Here is a 17,738-nt window from a genome sequence, read left to right on the forward strand (position 1 = left end):
ATCTGCAGGCTAAACATACTTTGCCTCCCTTCATAAGATTTAGTTTCCAGACCTTTTTCCATTTTGGTTGATTAATGGATATGAATAATATGATTAGTTTCGGTATAATGTCTTATTTTGGTATATGATTTCATAATGATACTGAAAATCAGGATGCGAAGTTTTTAAATAAGCAAACACATAGTAAATAAAATGTCTTAAATGACTACCTAGGATTCAGTGTGAAACTTATGCAATTTGCTACAGAAACTCTTTAGCTGAATCCTGGTTAAATTGTAGAAAAAGCGGAGATGTTATGACTACCACTGGCAGCGAGAAGACAATTTGCACACAAATATAGTGGCATCTTTCACTATCATTTATTATACCACAATTCAGTCTTGAGCCTTGAGAAGTGTATTGTGTTTTATCAGGGTACACATAAAACATTATGTATTATATTGTTTATAGAATTGTAACTAATGTCCACCATTAAGAGAGCCAGGTATTTGGTATGTTGTCAACACCCTGAAAGAATTTTAAGTATATCATAGAGAAGAATTCCTGACAAAGCCTTTCCTATCTCACAGGGATGCTATGAAAATAAAATGCACAACACCATGTATGCTAATCTGAAGCATTTTAATGAGTGGTGAAATAAAAATATGGTAAAAGAGTAATATAAGAATAACTATTTCATTTATCCATACAAATAAAATGGAAGGTGTATGTTTATATTACTCATAGTTCCAAAGCCACGCAACCTACACACGTTAACCATGGCATGGATCCTAAGATGATTCAAGGGTTCTGCGCATTTGGATTATTATGTTTTTAAAGGTGTTAACTGATTTTAACTACTTTGATGATGTCTCTAGCATGAAGTACCAAATTAAGTAAATACATGGCAGTCTTCCCTAATCATAACATATCTGTTATTATAGTTACACTTTGTCATCAGTGCCAGATTTACCACTGTGTTCAGGTGTGCTTAAGCACAGGGCCAAAAAAATTACGATGGATTTTGCTTATGTGGTGCAATTCCAAATTTGAAGGTGTTCTGTTTCTGAGAGATTCCAGACATCATGACAGTTAGTAGTCTATGGGAGTTTGCCACAAAGCAGGCAGAGTAGACCTACCCACTGGGACTCCCTCCTTCAGGGCCCAAGTCATGGGTCTCATAACTTAACTAGCATAGGACCTCATTTATCCTAAATCTAGTACTGCTTATTATTTTAAATATAAAAATGGTAGCTTCTTTGCTTCTTCCTTCAGAATAACATGACCAGGAACACTTTTACACTATTCAGGTATAGCACTATGATTCCACTTCATATGCCTTCACTGCCATCCTGTGGTTTGTACTTTAATGAAGCATTGGAGCTCTGTGGATAAAAATTCTAAATACCCTCCCCTAAACTGTAAATCCCTGGATTTCATAAGATGTTGCCTTGGCAATTAAACTGGAACTATAGCACTATAATTGTGTGGTGTGAAATATCCCTGAGTCATGTTAGCATGAAATTAGAAAGCAAGATGCTAGCATTTGTTTTTAAAGGGGCAAATTGAATTTGAAATAAAGTATTGAAGTATATGCTCCAGCATCCCCCTCCCCAGTATGCATTTCTTCAGTCCTATACGTCTCCATATCAAGATGTCTCTAACTGCAAACTGGAAGGGCAAAATAGTTTTTTGTTCACCTCTTGTTTGATTTCTCCTCTCACTTCCTGACTCCCACAACAACAACAACAACAACAACGATGATGATTGTGATCATAGAATCATAGAGTTGGAAGAGACCTCATGGGCCATCCAGTCCAACCCCCTGCAAAGAAGCAGAAAAATTGCATTCAAAGCACCCCCGATGGATGGTCATGATGATGATTTATTTACAGCCCACCCTATATCCCCAAAGGGACTCAGAGAGGCTTACAACAAAATAAAACATAGTGGCAAACATTCAATGCTGAGGGTAACGTATAACAAATCAAAGACAAACTCAATAAAAATTATAAAAAGCAACTTACAGAAACAAGACATAATACAATCCACACAATTACAACATATTAAATCCTTAAAAACTCTTAATATTTGACTAAAATTATTGGAGTGAAGATAGCAAACAGCAGATTAATGAACGTAGATGTTCATCAACTAGGTGAGGCTGTATATAAGGTGTAATTAGTTCTTCTCCACAGGCATAAATGTGTTTTAAAAAGCTTTTGAATGGAGAGGAGAGAGGGGGTCATTTTTAAGTCTTTAGGGAGGGAATTCCAGAGGTGGGGAGCCCCCCTCCCTTGTTCCCACCAGCCAGGCTTGAGATGGGGATGGGACCAAGAGGAGGGCCTCCTCCGCAAACCACAACGCTCGTGCTGGCTTGTACACAGAGATGCGCTTTTTCAAATAGTCTGGGTCCGAACCGTTTAGGACAGGGGCCCTCAAACAGAGGGCCAGGTCGCAGTCCCTCAAACTGTTGGAGGGCCAGATTATAATTTGAAAAAAACATGAATGAATTCCTATGCACACTTACACAATTTGTAGTGCAAAAAAATTGCTTAAAAACAATGCAATAATTAAAATGAAAAACAATTATAACAATATAAACTTATTAGTATTTCAGTGAGAAGGGTGGGCCTGCTTTTGGCTGATGAGATAAAATTGCTGTTGTTGTTGTTGTGTGCTTTCAAGTAGTTTCAGACTTAGGTGGACCCTGAGCGAAGGCTGGGTAAATGCCCTTGGAGGGCCATATCTGGCCCTCGGGCCTTAGTTTGAGGACCCCTGGTTTAGGGATTTATAGGCACTTTGTATTTAGCCCAGAAGCAGACCAGAAACTAGTGGAGCTGCCGTAACATGGGAGTTGTCCACTCTTTGTATAGCACTCCAGTTCATAATCTGGCTGCTGATCTCTGAACCAGTTGCAGCTTCCAAACTATCTTCAATTGCAGCCCCATGTAGAGAGCATTGCATCCCAAACGGGATGTGACTAAGGCTGCCCAATATTCTGTAAGCCTGAGAAGACTCAGTCTTTGCCTGGCTATTGGAAGAGGACAGGAAGTTAGCACACACATGAATACATTACTTACACATGCTTATATTTCTATAGAGAATTTGTAAAAACGTATTTTGGATGAACACTCATAATTCCATGGTAGCTGCATGGCCCAGGATGGTATAGTGCAAGAATATAACTTTCCAAGCTCTGATTTTAGCATAGCTATGGAGTCTCCCAAAGTATGTAGAAACCACAGCCTTATTTTTGAGTGGCCTAGTTTTGCTTCTAAGCTGATCATCATTCTGCCATGCAAGTTCACTGTTAAAAGGAATGATAAAAAAGACCAGTTGCTTACACTGATCTGAGCTCTCTTAAGCAGCAGGAGGCCAAGATATAGCTAAGTGTGTGTGTGTGGGGGGGGGGGGGGGGGAGAGAGACAACATGAAGGGATCCCCTCCCCACAGGAGTTCTGTTCCCAATGAAATTGCCCTAAATTTATAGCCTGGGGTGTTTTAAAACTTCAGTGAAGCATTTAGAACTACAGTTTAGATATCCAAAGAAAAGGGGGAGGTCCAGAGAAAATCAAGCCTGAACTCTCCCTAGAAGCTAAGAAAAATAAACTGAGATTATCCTACTTTGGACATATAGTGAAAAGACATCACCTCACTTAAAAGGACAAAAATGCTTGGCAAGGTAGAAGGAAGTAGGAAAGGAGGAAGGCTCCATTACATGTGAGTAATTTGCAAGTCCTGACCGGGGTGTTGATGACAAGATGACTTAGGTCTCTCAGTTATATGGTCATCATAAGTCAATGTTAACTTGACAACAATTAACAGAGTTACTAAGAGAATGTGAACACAGCAAATATAGGTGTTCTAAAAGTGTACAATTTTCAACATCTCATTCCCCGAAATATTAGAAGTTTGAGGACGAAAGGAAAGTTGTGTTTGAGGTAATAGTGAAGGTTTTGGCCCCTCCTTATAGTTACCCCATTGCAAGGGGCAGAATATTTGCTCCATTGCAAACAGAGAAGAAATTGCTGGATTGCTACAAGCCTTTCTTCTAAACAGGCACCAAGTGGCTGGTGGCACACTAACCAAGCTTGTCTTGGTGCTTGCAGCAAATTACTTTGCTCTCCTGCCAACTCCACATATATACCCTTTATGCTATCCTGCGTCCCAAAAAATCTCAAGTCTGCAGGGAATCATTTCATGCAAGGGAAACTGAAATGAAATCATCAGGGCCCTCTGCTAGTGCAGCCAGGAAGGCTGTTATAGGCCTCATAAATAAAAGCCAGCATAGGCTGCAGGCACTGGGAGGCTTTATAGGTCCATAAAGAACCCCAAGCTGCCACTGAGGCTGGAGGGGAGGGGTGGGAAATCTAATTTCACAGGATTTAAAGCAGGTGAGAGAGATATAAATGTGTGTTTTTAATAGTAATTAATGCCACTGTTCAGGAGCACTTAGGCCCCAGGTTTCAAGAGCTTCCAAGGGTCTGAGTGATAAATCACAAAGGTGGCAATCTGCCCAGAGTACTCTGGAAAGGATGCTATTTTTTTCCATTCTTCAAGCTTCAAGATGGCATAGCACTGAACTCCCTTTGGGATGGTACCAAGTACAAAACAGATCTCCTGGTCTCTTCTTTGGGATACGTGGGGCAGGAGGCATTTCACATTTGCTTGAATATTCCATTGATCATCCTGGGGATACATATAAATCATTGTGCGGTGGCCTTTTATGTGGCAAAGAAAAATACTGCTTCAAACAAAAATCACACCTTCCCTCCTGCTCAGCTTTCCTGAGACAGATCCTTTACACTCTGGAAAATAGAGAGGGCATCAAGGGGAGGACAGCTTTGTAGGCAGAAACAATAGTGGAACACTTGATGTAGAAGTATTCCAAGTTATGTCTTGTTTTATATGTAGATATGAATTGGGATAATCCATAGGACTTAGGCCAATTTTGGCTAACCTGGTTTTAAATTCAGGTTTGTTGCTACATGGATGTATGAATAGTAATTTAAATCTTGATATGGTGCAGTTGAGAAATCAGAAGAAGGGCGTGGACTTGGAAGGGCAGCTATTTATTTATTTATTTCAAATATTTATATCCCATCTTTCTCAACCCCACTCCCGAGGGGGGGGGGCATTAGGTGCCAACATCAAAACAAACAAGAGCAATATAACCACGAGTTAAACATTAGTTAAACATTCCATTATAAAATATCTATTAAAACATTATAAAACAACAATACAACCAAGTCCAAATCCAATTCAGCGTCCAGAGTCACAATCTGAAGGAACCATACAAGGTCCTCAAGTATCAAGATACAATATGACCTCCCACACCCATAGGACTCATGCCATGTCTTTACCTATATGTATCTGACAAAATCTGCCCTCTCTAGGAATTTTCTAGATCTTCCAGGTGATGGTATGCTTCTGCTGGAAGTTATAACAGAATCATACTGGCAAATTACAACAGAGAATACCTCTCTACAGGTCGTAGCCAGGATTTTGATTTGGGGGGGGGGGGGCTGAGTTTGGTTCAGGGGGGGCTGAGTCTGAGTGAAAGAGGGTCTACCCTAGTGTTCTGTCGCCGCTGGACCTGAAATGAAGTTCCTTTAAGAGAGGATGTACGGCTTGGATCCAGCGGGAAGCCAGGGCCCCGAAAAGAAGCCTTTAGAGAAATTTCCCTTATTTAACAGTCTTTATGAGGCTTGAGCTTAAATATAACAGTCTTTTATTGATGAACAAACAGGAATTGTAAAACTTTCTTAGCAATCTCTTGGCTCTTGCAATCTTGTTCACAGGGAACAGGCACTATCTTCAAAAACCTTGTTTAAAGGAAAATTCCCCTTTCCAGCTCCTCCCAGGCTGCTGTGAACCTAAATCTTATTGATGTGGATTCACTATCGGGCTGAACTGCGTCTCAACACCGAGCGAACCTATCAAAAGGCTTGTAATCACTTAGCTGCTTTGATGGTTAGAGCTGTGATTCCCTCCGGAATTCCTCAGGGCTGTAAGGCTGTTTCCCCGGAACCTTTGGGAATCTTCAGAGGCTCTCAAGACGGTTCTCCCCCGGAAAGTCTTAAGGGACGAAGCCTTTGCACAGGAGGACGTCTGTATACATCCTCTGCATTGACTTCCTTTGCTGAGACTAACTGAAAAATGGCCCCTTCCCTCCAAAAAACCCAGAGAGGGGCGGGACCAGGGATCCTAACTATAATAGACAGGTAGCTTGCCCTATGATTGCAAACTATAACAGGAAGCCACCCTGCTGCAAAATCCCAAGCCTGGGATTGCAAACCAACATTTAATTCAAAGCAAATAAAATTGGAGCTCCTGGAACAGCTGTTCCAGAACACCTAGCAAACCTTTTGTATCGTTACCCCAATACCCCCATGCATATGGGATATATTGAGCATGGTGATCAGATCATGATATGAATAAACATAACAGTTTAAATAATGTACCAGTAAGGCCTTCTCGCGGACCACCATGAGAATTTGGGGGAAGGGCTGAAGCCCCCAAAGCCCCCCCCCCCCCCCCCGGCTACATGCCTGCCTCTCTAAGAATTTTCAAGGTCCAGCACAATCCTATGGGAACTTCCAGTGGAAGTCTTTCATTTCAATTGGTTTTGCTATTATCCAGGTTTCTGTTTTCACAGTATGTTTAAACATGTACCCTCCATGGATACAGGGGTTGTCTGATACATCATTGAAAAACAGTATCACAATTGTCCATGCCATTATATTTCCAGTTTCTATGTATGGTTTGGAACTGGCCAGTGGAAAAGAATGAAAAGAAGAGAATCATCACATTTGAGATGGGGTACTACAAAAGCTTTCTGCAGAAACCCTGGACTGCCAAAAGAGCAAATAAGTCGGTACTAGAACAAATGAGTTCTGAGCTGTCCCTGGAAGCCAACTAAACTGAGACTGTCATATTCTGGTCCTACCATGAAAGGAGAAATGATTTGGTAGAAAAGACAATAATGTTTGGCCAGATGAGAAGCAGTAGGAACAAGGAAGGTCGCATTGCAGGTGATGCACTCACTCAGTGAAGCCACAGCTCTGAGCTTGCAAGGCCTGAGTGGTGCTGTTGATGACAAGCTGACTCACAGGTTTCCCATTCATAATGTACATAGAGTATACATAACTTTGAAATTTATTTTATGGCAGTTAACAATAACAACCAGATCAAAAGCAGAAGTCTCCCATTTTTATGACGCCTCTTCTCTCAATGTAAATAACAACTTTCCAATGGCATGCACTTTGCTGCCCTCTTGTGTCAGTATATGACTATTACACTATGTTTAAGTGTCCTCTTTCTGAGACTGAGCATGGATATTGTATTGCGTCTAGTTATTTGTTGTTAAGGATGTTTAGCATTGCTTTCCTATAAAACTGGGAGAGTGCAGTTTACCTGAGGTCACTCAGTGGGTTTTCATGGCTGAGTGAAATTTCAATCTTGGTCTTCTAGAGTCCTGGTCTGGCTTGCGAAATACAGGGAGAGGTGGGTAAGAAATAAAATTGTTGTTGTTGTTGTTCACCCAGATCATAAACAGAATATTGTGCTGACTCAGGCTTTGTATTCAAGCTTCTTCATCTAAGTGAAAGATTCTGTAAGATTCAATCCCTAAAAATAATGTTTTTGGGCTCTTCATAATCTATCGCAGTAGTCTACAGAGATTCCATCCATCTAACCAGGAGCCCCATCCCGCAGACCGCAAACTTTGAATGCGTCCACCTGAGGGTGGGTGACCGGGACAGAATAGGGATTCTGCTAGTGTACCGTCCACCTCGCTGCACTACAGTCTCCCTACCTGAGCTAGCGGGGGTGGTCTCGAGCCTGGCGGTGGAGTCCCAACGGCTCCTTGTGCTGGGGGACTTCAACATCCATGCCGAGGCAACCCTCACAGGTGCGGCTCAGGACTTCATGTCTGCCATGGCAACCATGGGGCTGTCCCAACAAATAACTGGCCCCACCCACTGTGCTGGACACACATTGGACTTGGTTTTCTGTCAGGGATGGGAGCAGGGTGGCGGTGTGGAGGAGCTGTCCATCTCTCCGTTGCCATGGACCGACCACTTCCTGATTAGATTTAGACTCACTGCGCCCCCTAACCTCCGCAAGGGTGGAGGACCCATTAAGATGGTCCGCCCCAGGAGGCTTATGGATCCGGACGGATTCCTGACGGCTCTTGGGGAGTTTCCCGCCACCGCGGTAGGTGATAATGTCGAGGCCTTGGTCGCTCTCTGGAATGGGGAGATGACCAGGGCTATTGACAAGATCGCTCCGGAACGTCCCCTCTCAAGTAACCGAGCTAAACCAGCCCCTTGGTTCACTGAGGAGCTGGCAGCGATGAAGCGAAGGAAGAGGGTTCTAGAGAGCGTGTGGCGATCAGACCCAAGCGAGTCAAACCGAACACGGTTTGTGTCCTTTTTGAGGGCATATGCCGCGGCAATAAAAGCCGCAAAGAAAACTTTCTTTGCGGCCACTATTGCGTCTGCAAAAAACCGTCCGGCGGAGTTGTTCCGGGTTGTCAGAGGTCTTTTAACTCCCCCCACGGGTGGGAGCCCTGACAACTCGGCAGCGCGCTGTGAAGCACTTGCTCGGTTCTTTGCAGACAAAGTCGCTTTGATCCGTTCTGGGCTGGACACCACATTAGATGCAGTCTCCGTGGATGTGACACAAGCACCTGCTTGTCAGTTTTTGTTGGATTCTTTTCAGTTTGTGAAACCCGAGGATGTGGACAAGATACTTGGAGGAATGAGACCCACCACGTCCATCCTAGACCCCTGCCCATCCTGGCTTCTTAAGGAGGCCAGAGGGGGATTGGCCGAGTGGGTAACGGTGGTGGTTAATGCCTCCCTTCGGGAAGGCAAGATTCCAGCGAGCCTAAAACAGGCTGTTATAAAGCCGCTGTTGAAGAAACCATCACTTGACCCCACTAAATTGGACAACTTTCGGCCTGTTTCCAATCTCCCCTTTTTGGGCAAAGTCATGGAAAGCGTGGTGGCCTCACAACTCCAGGTATTCTTGAGAGACACGGATTATCTGGATCCGGCACAGTCTGGTTTCAGACCGGGACATGGTACCGAGACGGTCTTGGTCGCCTTAGTGGATGATCTGCGCCGGGAGCTAGACAGGGGGAGTGTGTCCCTGTTGGTGCTCCTGGACCTCTCAGCGGCCTTCGATACCGTCGACCACGGTATTCTTCTGGGGCGCCTTGCAGGGATGGGTCTTGGGGGCACTGCTCTGCAGTGGCTCCGGTCATTCCTGGAGGGTCGTACTCAGAAGGTGTTATTGGGGGACTCCTGCTCAACGCCGCAGCCGTTGACCTGTGGCGTTCCCCAGGGTTCCATCTTGTCCCCCTTGCTGTTTAACATCTACATGAAGCCGCTGGGTGAGATCATCCGGAGTTTCGGGGTGCGGTGTCACCTGTACGCAGATGACGTCCAACTCTGTCACTCCTTCCCACCTGCTACTAAGGAGGCCGTCGAAGTCCTGAACCGGTGCCTGGCCGCTGTAATGGTCTGGATGAGGGCGAACAAACTGAAATTAAATCCAGACAAGACAGAGGTACTCCTGGTCAGTCGCAAGGCCGAACAGGGTATAGGGTTACAGCCTGTGCTGGACGGGGTCGCACTCCCCTTGGAGGCGCAGGTTCGCAGCTTGGGTGTGACCCTGGACTCATCGCTGAGCCTGGAGCCTCAGGTTTCAGCGGTGACCAGGGGAGCATTTGCACAGCTTAGGCTCGTGCGCCAGCTGCGCCCGTATCTTGGGAAGTCTGACTTGGCCACGGTGGTACACGCTTTGGTCACATCCCGCCTCGACTACTGCAACGCTCTCTACGTGGGGCTGCCCTTGAAGACGGCCCGGAAGCTTCAGCTAGTCCAGCGCGCGGCAGCCATGTTGTTAACCGGAGCGGGACGCAGGGAGCACACAACGCCCTTGTTGTCCCAGCTCCACTGGCTGCCGATCTGCTACCGGGCCCAATTTAAGGTGCTGGTGTTATCCTACAAAGCCCTAAACGGTTCCGGCCCAAAATACCTTGCAGACCGCATCTCGGCCTACGAGCCCACGAGGGCCTTGAGATCATCCGGGGAGGCCCTTCTCTCGGTCCCGCCTGCCTCACAGGCACGTCTGGCGGGGACGAGGGAGCGGGCCTTCTCGGTGGTGGCCCCCCGGCTATGGAACACTCTCCCTGCTGAAGTTAGACAGGCGCCCTCCTTGATGGCCTTCCGTAGGGGCCTAAAAACATGGCTCTTCGAGCAGGCCTTCAATTGAGTGGAGTTAAATTGACACTGGAATGAACTAGGACTACGAATTTCGGCTATGACCCCAGGACCTGACGAAGCGGATTTTTAGTATAAGTATATGTTATGTTGTATCTGTCTGGTTTGTATCGTCCTGACTCACTGTACACTGTCTTCTTTGTTGTTGTTCACCGCCCCGAGTCGCCTCCGGGCTGAGAGGGGCGGTCAATAAATGCAAGAAATAAATAAATAAATAAATATAAATAATATCTATATTAATATCCCTTATCTGAAAAGCTTGGAATCAGAAGTATTCAGTATTTCAGATTTTTATCAGATTATGGAATACTTGCATATATATAATGGGATATCTCATAAATGTGACTTAAAGCTAAACACACAATTCATTGATGTTTCATATACACCTTATACATATAGTTTGACGGTCACTTTATACAAACTATCTGTAATAATTTTGTGCATGAAGCAAAGTTGGTGTACACTATCAGAAAGCAAAAGTGTCACTATCGCAATTACACATGTAGACAATTTTGGATTTCAGAGTACTTTGGAATTCTGGGTAAGGGAATTCTCAACCTGTATTAGATGGAAAGGCTAAAAGGTGGAGAAACTAGAGACAAATGAAGGGTATTGCAAATGGGAAAGTAAAGAGACACATTGCTGGCAGCACAAAATCAGGACTCTGCTGAAGAAGTGGGTCTGAAGAAAGGGCAGTGGTGGCTTGTTAAGGAGAGAGAAGATGATGAACATGACAAAACATGCAAATAAAACCATTTTAGGCTTGCATTTTCTGAATATAATCACTTATCCCACTGAACCATGTTGGAGCATGTAAAATCAGGTGAGTGTGTTAACTGAAAAATGCAAAGCATAGAGCTGATTGGTTGGGCTACGTCTGGGAAGCTAGCCGAGTCTGGGAGTTTTGGCAATAGTTACATATCTAGGCTTTAGATGTGCAGGAGCTTGCAGAGAGAGAGACAGTTCTTGCTTCATGAGCTGCTGGAAGGAGATCTTCCACATGTACACCTAAATACCGTTTGAATCTCTCACAAAGATTGTGAGAGTCAGTGCAACTGTTCACATGACTGTATGTATGTTGCCCTGCATTACAAAGAGTAAACTCCTTGGTCTTTACTGATCATCTGCATGGCATATTTTCTTTCTCTGACAAGACAGTGTGTGGACTGGGAAAAACATGAACTATGCATGATTTTTATTTCACCACAAACCAAATTAGGCACCAAATCCAGTGATGAAAACAATTTTGCTTGTTGAGTTCCATGATATATTATTGTTAATGGCACAGATCTGCTCAACTGTTATCCTAGTCTTGGATGTTGTGGCTATAATTACAAGTAATAAACAGGGGGCAAAGATCAGTTGTATAATATGTGCTTTGAATGAAAATGTTCTCAGATTTAATCCCCAGCATCTCCAGACACAAATAGGAATGACCCCTGGCTTATATCATAAAGAGAGCTGAAACACAACTAGATGGGTGAGTGGCTTTAACATGCTATAATGCAGTGTCATAAGCTATGTTTTAATGCATATCTTGAACTACAATAGAGTTAAGATCTAAAAGCAGTATTAGTGGGAATATCAGTATGTGATGGGATATCTCGTCTACGGTGTTACATACAGTGGTTGGGGATGAGAGCTTGGGGGGAAATAGGTTTTTTTTCCTACCATCACCCCTAAAGTCCCTTTTAGCATGACCTGTGGCCACGCTACCTGGAGGAATTGGGAATGCTACCTCCCCCCCCCCCCCCAAGTAACTTTTTTTCCAGACTGTAGCCAAACCTATACAAAATGTAACCTATGCCAACAAATACAGCAATACTAGCTCATATCAAGCTAAGGGTTTGATGTTCTGCTATCTCTACTGACTCTGGAAATGCAAAAACAAGATATTCTTACGGACCTTGCAAACACTGGTACATACCTAGAGGGCTTTATTTTATTTAAATAATCACAAATTGTGCACATCTATATAAGGTCAACACTCATCACTGGCAACTGTTTACCTGGTTTCTGCCAAAAATATAAAATTTCACTCATTATCATAGCCACGATAGAGAACATAGACTTTAGAAAGACTTGTTAAAGAAAAATAAATGTAATGCCATGCTGAGATCCAGAGCATCATCTTATCCCTGTTCTGTTATACATTCAGCATATCATTATATTTATTTTTCCTAAAAGTAAATGAACCAAGCTCTGCAAGGAAATCATGAAAAAGTGTGGTATTCAATAGAGAAACATGGTAACTATATAGATAAAGAGAGGTATTCTCAGCAGGCGTTTAAAGCGTTTCATTATTCTGCTTTATGATTTGGTTCACATTAGCTATTCAGTTTTTTGTGTCAGTGCTGTTTATCATCTTTGCTTGAATCAAACAATATAAAATAGGATTATCGCCTTGCATTCCTCCAACACATTTGATAAACTATTCCTAAATGCAGTGATTGGAAAATGTGGATGAGATGCCTTTCTTTTTTTAAAAAAAGTTTCTTTCCAAATATTTTAAGGGGAAAAGAAAGGTTAAAAATAAGTAAATATTAAATTAAATAGATCATGTAAGAAAGAGTGTTGAATTTAAGGACTTGACATAAACCAGTCCTCCCATATAACTCAGACCTTAGAATAATATTCAGAATAGTAAGTCTGCATATGCCTTGTCCAAGGAATACTGGTTGCTTGAATCCATATGAAGTTCTACAGATTTTTTTATCATGTCAGAAGCCAATTGAGAATGTTCTGCAAGTTGCTTCTGGTGTAAGAGAATCAGTAATCTATAAAGACATTGTTTGGCGATGCCCAGATGTGTTACCATCCTGTGGGTGGCTTCTCCCCTCTGCATGGAAAGCTGGGGCTGACAGATGGGAGCTCACCCCATCTCATGGATTCTAACCACTGACCTTGAGGTCTTCGGGTCAGCAGTTCAGCCAGCACAAGGATTTAACACATTGTGCCACTGCGATTCTACATATGAGTAGTAGTTATGTGACAGTTCCAGGTCCTAAGATTCTTGTGTCCTTCAAGCCAGTTCCACCTTTTGGCAAACCAAAGACAGATGTATTAAGTTTGTTTCTTGGAAGTATTTATTTAAAGAAGGTTTGCCATCGTCTTCCTCTCAATAACTTCCTCTCAATAACTTGCTCAGGGTCAACCACTCAATTTCTGTGGCTAAGCAGGCTTTCAACACTGATCTCCCAGAGCACTAATCCAATGATCAAACCTCTACATTACACTGACCCCCCCCCCCCACACACACACACACACACACTCACACACTGTACTACTGTAATATAAACACAAAACCTGGCTTGGTATAATAGTTGGAGTATTGAGCTAAGACTCTGGAGTCCAGGGTTAAAATACCACTCAGCCATGAGAAGCTATTGGGTGACCTTGACCCAAGTCACCCACTCTCAGTCTTAGGTTTGTGGAGAGACCCCAGATTACCCGGTAACTCCCTAGAAGTCCATACTGAATAGAAGGACTGTGACCATGTATGTACTGAGAAATGTCACAATTAATTTAATATGTTTTCCATGACTGTATGCATATGAGTGAAATATTAGTCTTGAATATCCATTTTTTAAAAAGTAAAAGAAATATAATTATAAATTTGTAGTTTCCAACCGATGGAGACAGCATCTGAGCTATAAGGAGCACTGTTGTAAGCAGATACAATACACCTTCATGCAAAAGAAGATACTGGTAATTCTTATTAGAATTTAATTTTAATTCCAACTTTTCACTGATGAAAATTGGGACATGTGTGGCCAAATAACATCAGAGTGTGGGCAAGATGGCAAAGGTTATTAATTGAGAAGTACGCACAGCAGTTTCTTTTGTTTTAGCCTATTAGAAGGGCAAGTTTCTGCCTCCTTTTTTGTTTTTGTTTATTCGTTCAGTCGCTTCCAACTCTTCGTGACCTCATGGACCAGGCCACGCCAGAGCTCCGTCAGCCATCACCACCCCCAGCTCCTTCAGAGTCAAGCTAGTTACTTCTAGGATACCATCCATCCATCTATCCCTTGGTCAACCCCTCTTCCTTTTTCCTTCCATTTCTTCTCCAAGCTTTCCTGTCTTCTCATGATGTGGCCAAAGTACTTCATCTTTGCCTCTAATGTCCTTCCCTTCCCTCCAATGAGCAGTCGGGCTTTATTTCCTGAAGTATTTACCTCTTTGTTAACAGAGTGAAACAATTAAATTTAATTAAAGACAAAAGGGGAGGTGGGAGGAGGAAGGAGAAAATGATATTTTGAAATCAGATGGAAAAAAAGAGAATGAAAAAGGATTGATTGGGACTGTCTCTGCCAAATCAAAATAGTTGGAAGGTATATAATATTATGAAGTTAAGAACCCTTCTGAAAACCATGAACTCATTATGTTGTTGTTCATTCGTTCAGTCGTCTCCGACTCTTCGTGACCTCATGGACCAGCCTACGCCAGAGCTCCCTGTCGGCCGTTACCACCCCCAGCTCCTTCAAGGTCAGTCCAGTCACTTCAAGGATGCCATCCATCCATCTTGCCCTTGGTCGGCCCCTCTTCCATAGTAACATGGTATGTTTTAGGGAAACTGATCATCAAAAGTTTCATAATCTGTACTGTGTTGGCAGTTAGAAAATTCAGAATGCAGGGACGAAATAAAATTACAATTGATATTTAGAGATGAATTTGCGTTAGCACCTTTCTTTCTTCATAGTTCTGCAAATGCTGTTATGATGCAGAGTTTGAATTTAAATTATAATATTGATTTTTTTCCCTCCAACACGTGCTTGTCATGGTGTTTCACTTGAACAATTATTCATTCTAGGAAGATAAGTTTTCATCTAGTTCAAGGGACTCACAAGCCGGATATGTTATAAAAAGTCAATAGTATATTTACTCTGTCAAATGGAGAATTTTATGACTGCTTTGGCCGAAGTGCAAATATACCTTCTTTGGGGAAAAGTGCTCAAGAGGGTGGTAGAAGCATGACTACAGGTTTTCTTGCAGGATAGAGTGCCTACTAGGCTTGTTTGATCAAGGAAAAAAATGGTTCAAACTCGTTTTGGATGTAGGGCACACTGACAATTCAGTTCAGAATTGATTTCCTATTTTTTCCGAAAAAAAACGGAAATTTCAGAAATTTACAAAATTTCCAAAGCGCTTCGTTAATGACAGGCGTTATTGTGCAATACGTGAAAAACTGCAAACAGAACAAGGAAAACTTCTTGGGATTCTGGGAATTCTGGGAATAAGGGTATATTCAAACTTGTATTCACAGTTTCAGCAAGCAAAGTATGAGGAGACAAAGGGATTTCTGGGATCCCAAAATCCAAAGTGTAACAAAGGGGAATTAAGGGTATATTCAAACTTGTATTCATATGTTTCAGCAAGCAAAGTATGAGGAGAAAAGTGGATTTCTGGTATCCCAAAGTACAAAGCCTAACCCAAAGGGAAAGGAAGGGTATTCAAAGAGGAATTGGCTGCATGTGCAAGGAAACTATTAGGAGAAAAGTGGATTTCTGGTATCTCAAAGTACAAATTCTAACCCAAAGGAGAAGGAAAGGTATTCAAAATTGAAGTCACTGTTTCTAAAAGGGAAGTTGCAGGCAAGAGAGGACACTTGTCCCAGCTGCCCTTGTGTACTGGCCTGCCCTTCTTCCCTCCCCACACACAAGTGGAAAGGCAGAAAAGCCTCACAGGCAACGGGCCTGCTAACAGCCGTTCTCCCTCTTGTTCCCTTCCAAAAAAAAATTGTTCTCTTTTCTAATCCTGTTGTTCCCTTCCCAAGCAGAGGCACCTTTCCCACCCAAGCTCCCTCCGCATTCGCTTCCCAGACTCACAATGACCCGCTGAGGTACGCGCAGCCATTTTTAAAGTGCAATGGCTGCTGTGCCGAAACCCCTCCCTTCCCCACATGGTTTCCCCTCATTGGCTGGAGCCAAGCATCCCAGCATGTAAGCTGCTGCTTGCCTCCAAATGCTGAGTCATTTCCGATTCACTTCCTGAGTTGGAACAAAGATGGCAACAGTGGCTTCGAAAGGGCAAGGATACTTCCGGGTTCAGAAATCGCTTCGAAATCGCTTCAAAAAGAAATTTGATCCAAATTTAATCCAAATTACGAGGTTTCCAACTGGACCTAACCATGCCTAGTACCTACACTCATTACAATCTATGTTGATGCCTTTGTTATTCATGGTTCAGCTACAGTAACTATCTTAACAATGTCCCTGTAAACTCATGAGCTTTGGTGGTCCAATATGTCTGATCATTTCTGGTGGGTGAGGAGTGCTCAACCCCTGGAAGCCTAGTCCAAAAGTGGTTTGAGCCCCTTGTGTCCCTCCTTATTCTGGAGTCTCTGGAGATAATACTTTGAGGAGAGTTAAATTAAGGAGCAGGGCAGATGAGGGGACCAGCCAGCTGTTATAATGAAGAGTTGCAACATTGCTGGCTCTGTAACAAGCACTGTAAGGACCCTTCTACACTGCCATATAATTCAGATTATCAAAGCACTGGATTGTCTGAGTCTGCACTGCCATATAATTGTGTTCAAAGCCAATAATCTGGATTTTATAGGACAGTGTAGAAGGGGCCTAAGATTGTAAAGCTGTATGCAATCTTAAGATTTCATTGAGCCCACTGGGTCTTATTTCAAAATAAACATAAATAAGTATTTTGCTACAGACTACAGATCAAATGTAAATCCTAGCATTTCCACCTTTGGAGGACAGGGGGAATAGATCAGTAACAGTTAAGGAATTAATTCAGAGAAATAATCTGGAATATGTGTGTGAAGAGATGTTGTAGCATTTTAGGGATTAACTGAGAGAATGAAGATATTAGCATAAACTTCTGTAAACTGAGGATACTGTAGAATTCTACAGCATCAATACTGTAGAATCAATGCAACTTTAAACCACTTCAACTGCAATGGCTCAATGCTTTTGTTTCAAAAAGTCTTCAGCATTCTCTGCCAAATAGTGCTAGTGCCTGACCAAACTTCAACTCCCATGATGCCATCGCATTAAGCCCTGGCTGTTTAAGTGTGGTCAAAATGCATTAATTCTACAATGTAAATGCATCCTGGGGCCCACTCTTCACTAGCCATTTAATGTAATTTGAAGCTAGCTCCAAACTGTGGCAGCCAGACAATAAACTCCCACAAAGGTGCATGAAATATTGTTTTTAATGCGCATCAGCGTTCTGTGGTTTGTGTCATCACCATCTGGTCCAAAATTTTGTACATAATCACCTGCACACCAAAACCACTTTCTTCTTTTTTAATGCTTTTTATTATTAAAAAAGAAAATACAATCTTTTTTAAAACAAGAAACAATATCAAATCGATAAAGTATATAATATTTTTAAGACAAAAAGTGTTTTAACACACCTTATACATAAAATCATTGAGCTTGTAACATTTTGCATATTTGCTTATCTAAAATAACAGTAAAACGGGATAATAAAATGCTTCCCATCTAG

This window comes from Anolis sagrei, chromosome 1 (genome assembly GCF_037176765.1).
Source record: "Anolis sagrei isolate rAnoSag1 chromosome 1, rAnoSag1.mat, whole genome shotgun sequence".
Taxonomy (NCBI): domain Eukaryota; kingdom Metazoa; phylum Chordata; class Lepidosauria; order Squamata; family Dactyloidae; genus Anolis; species Anolis sagrei.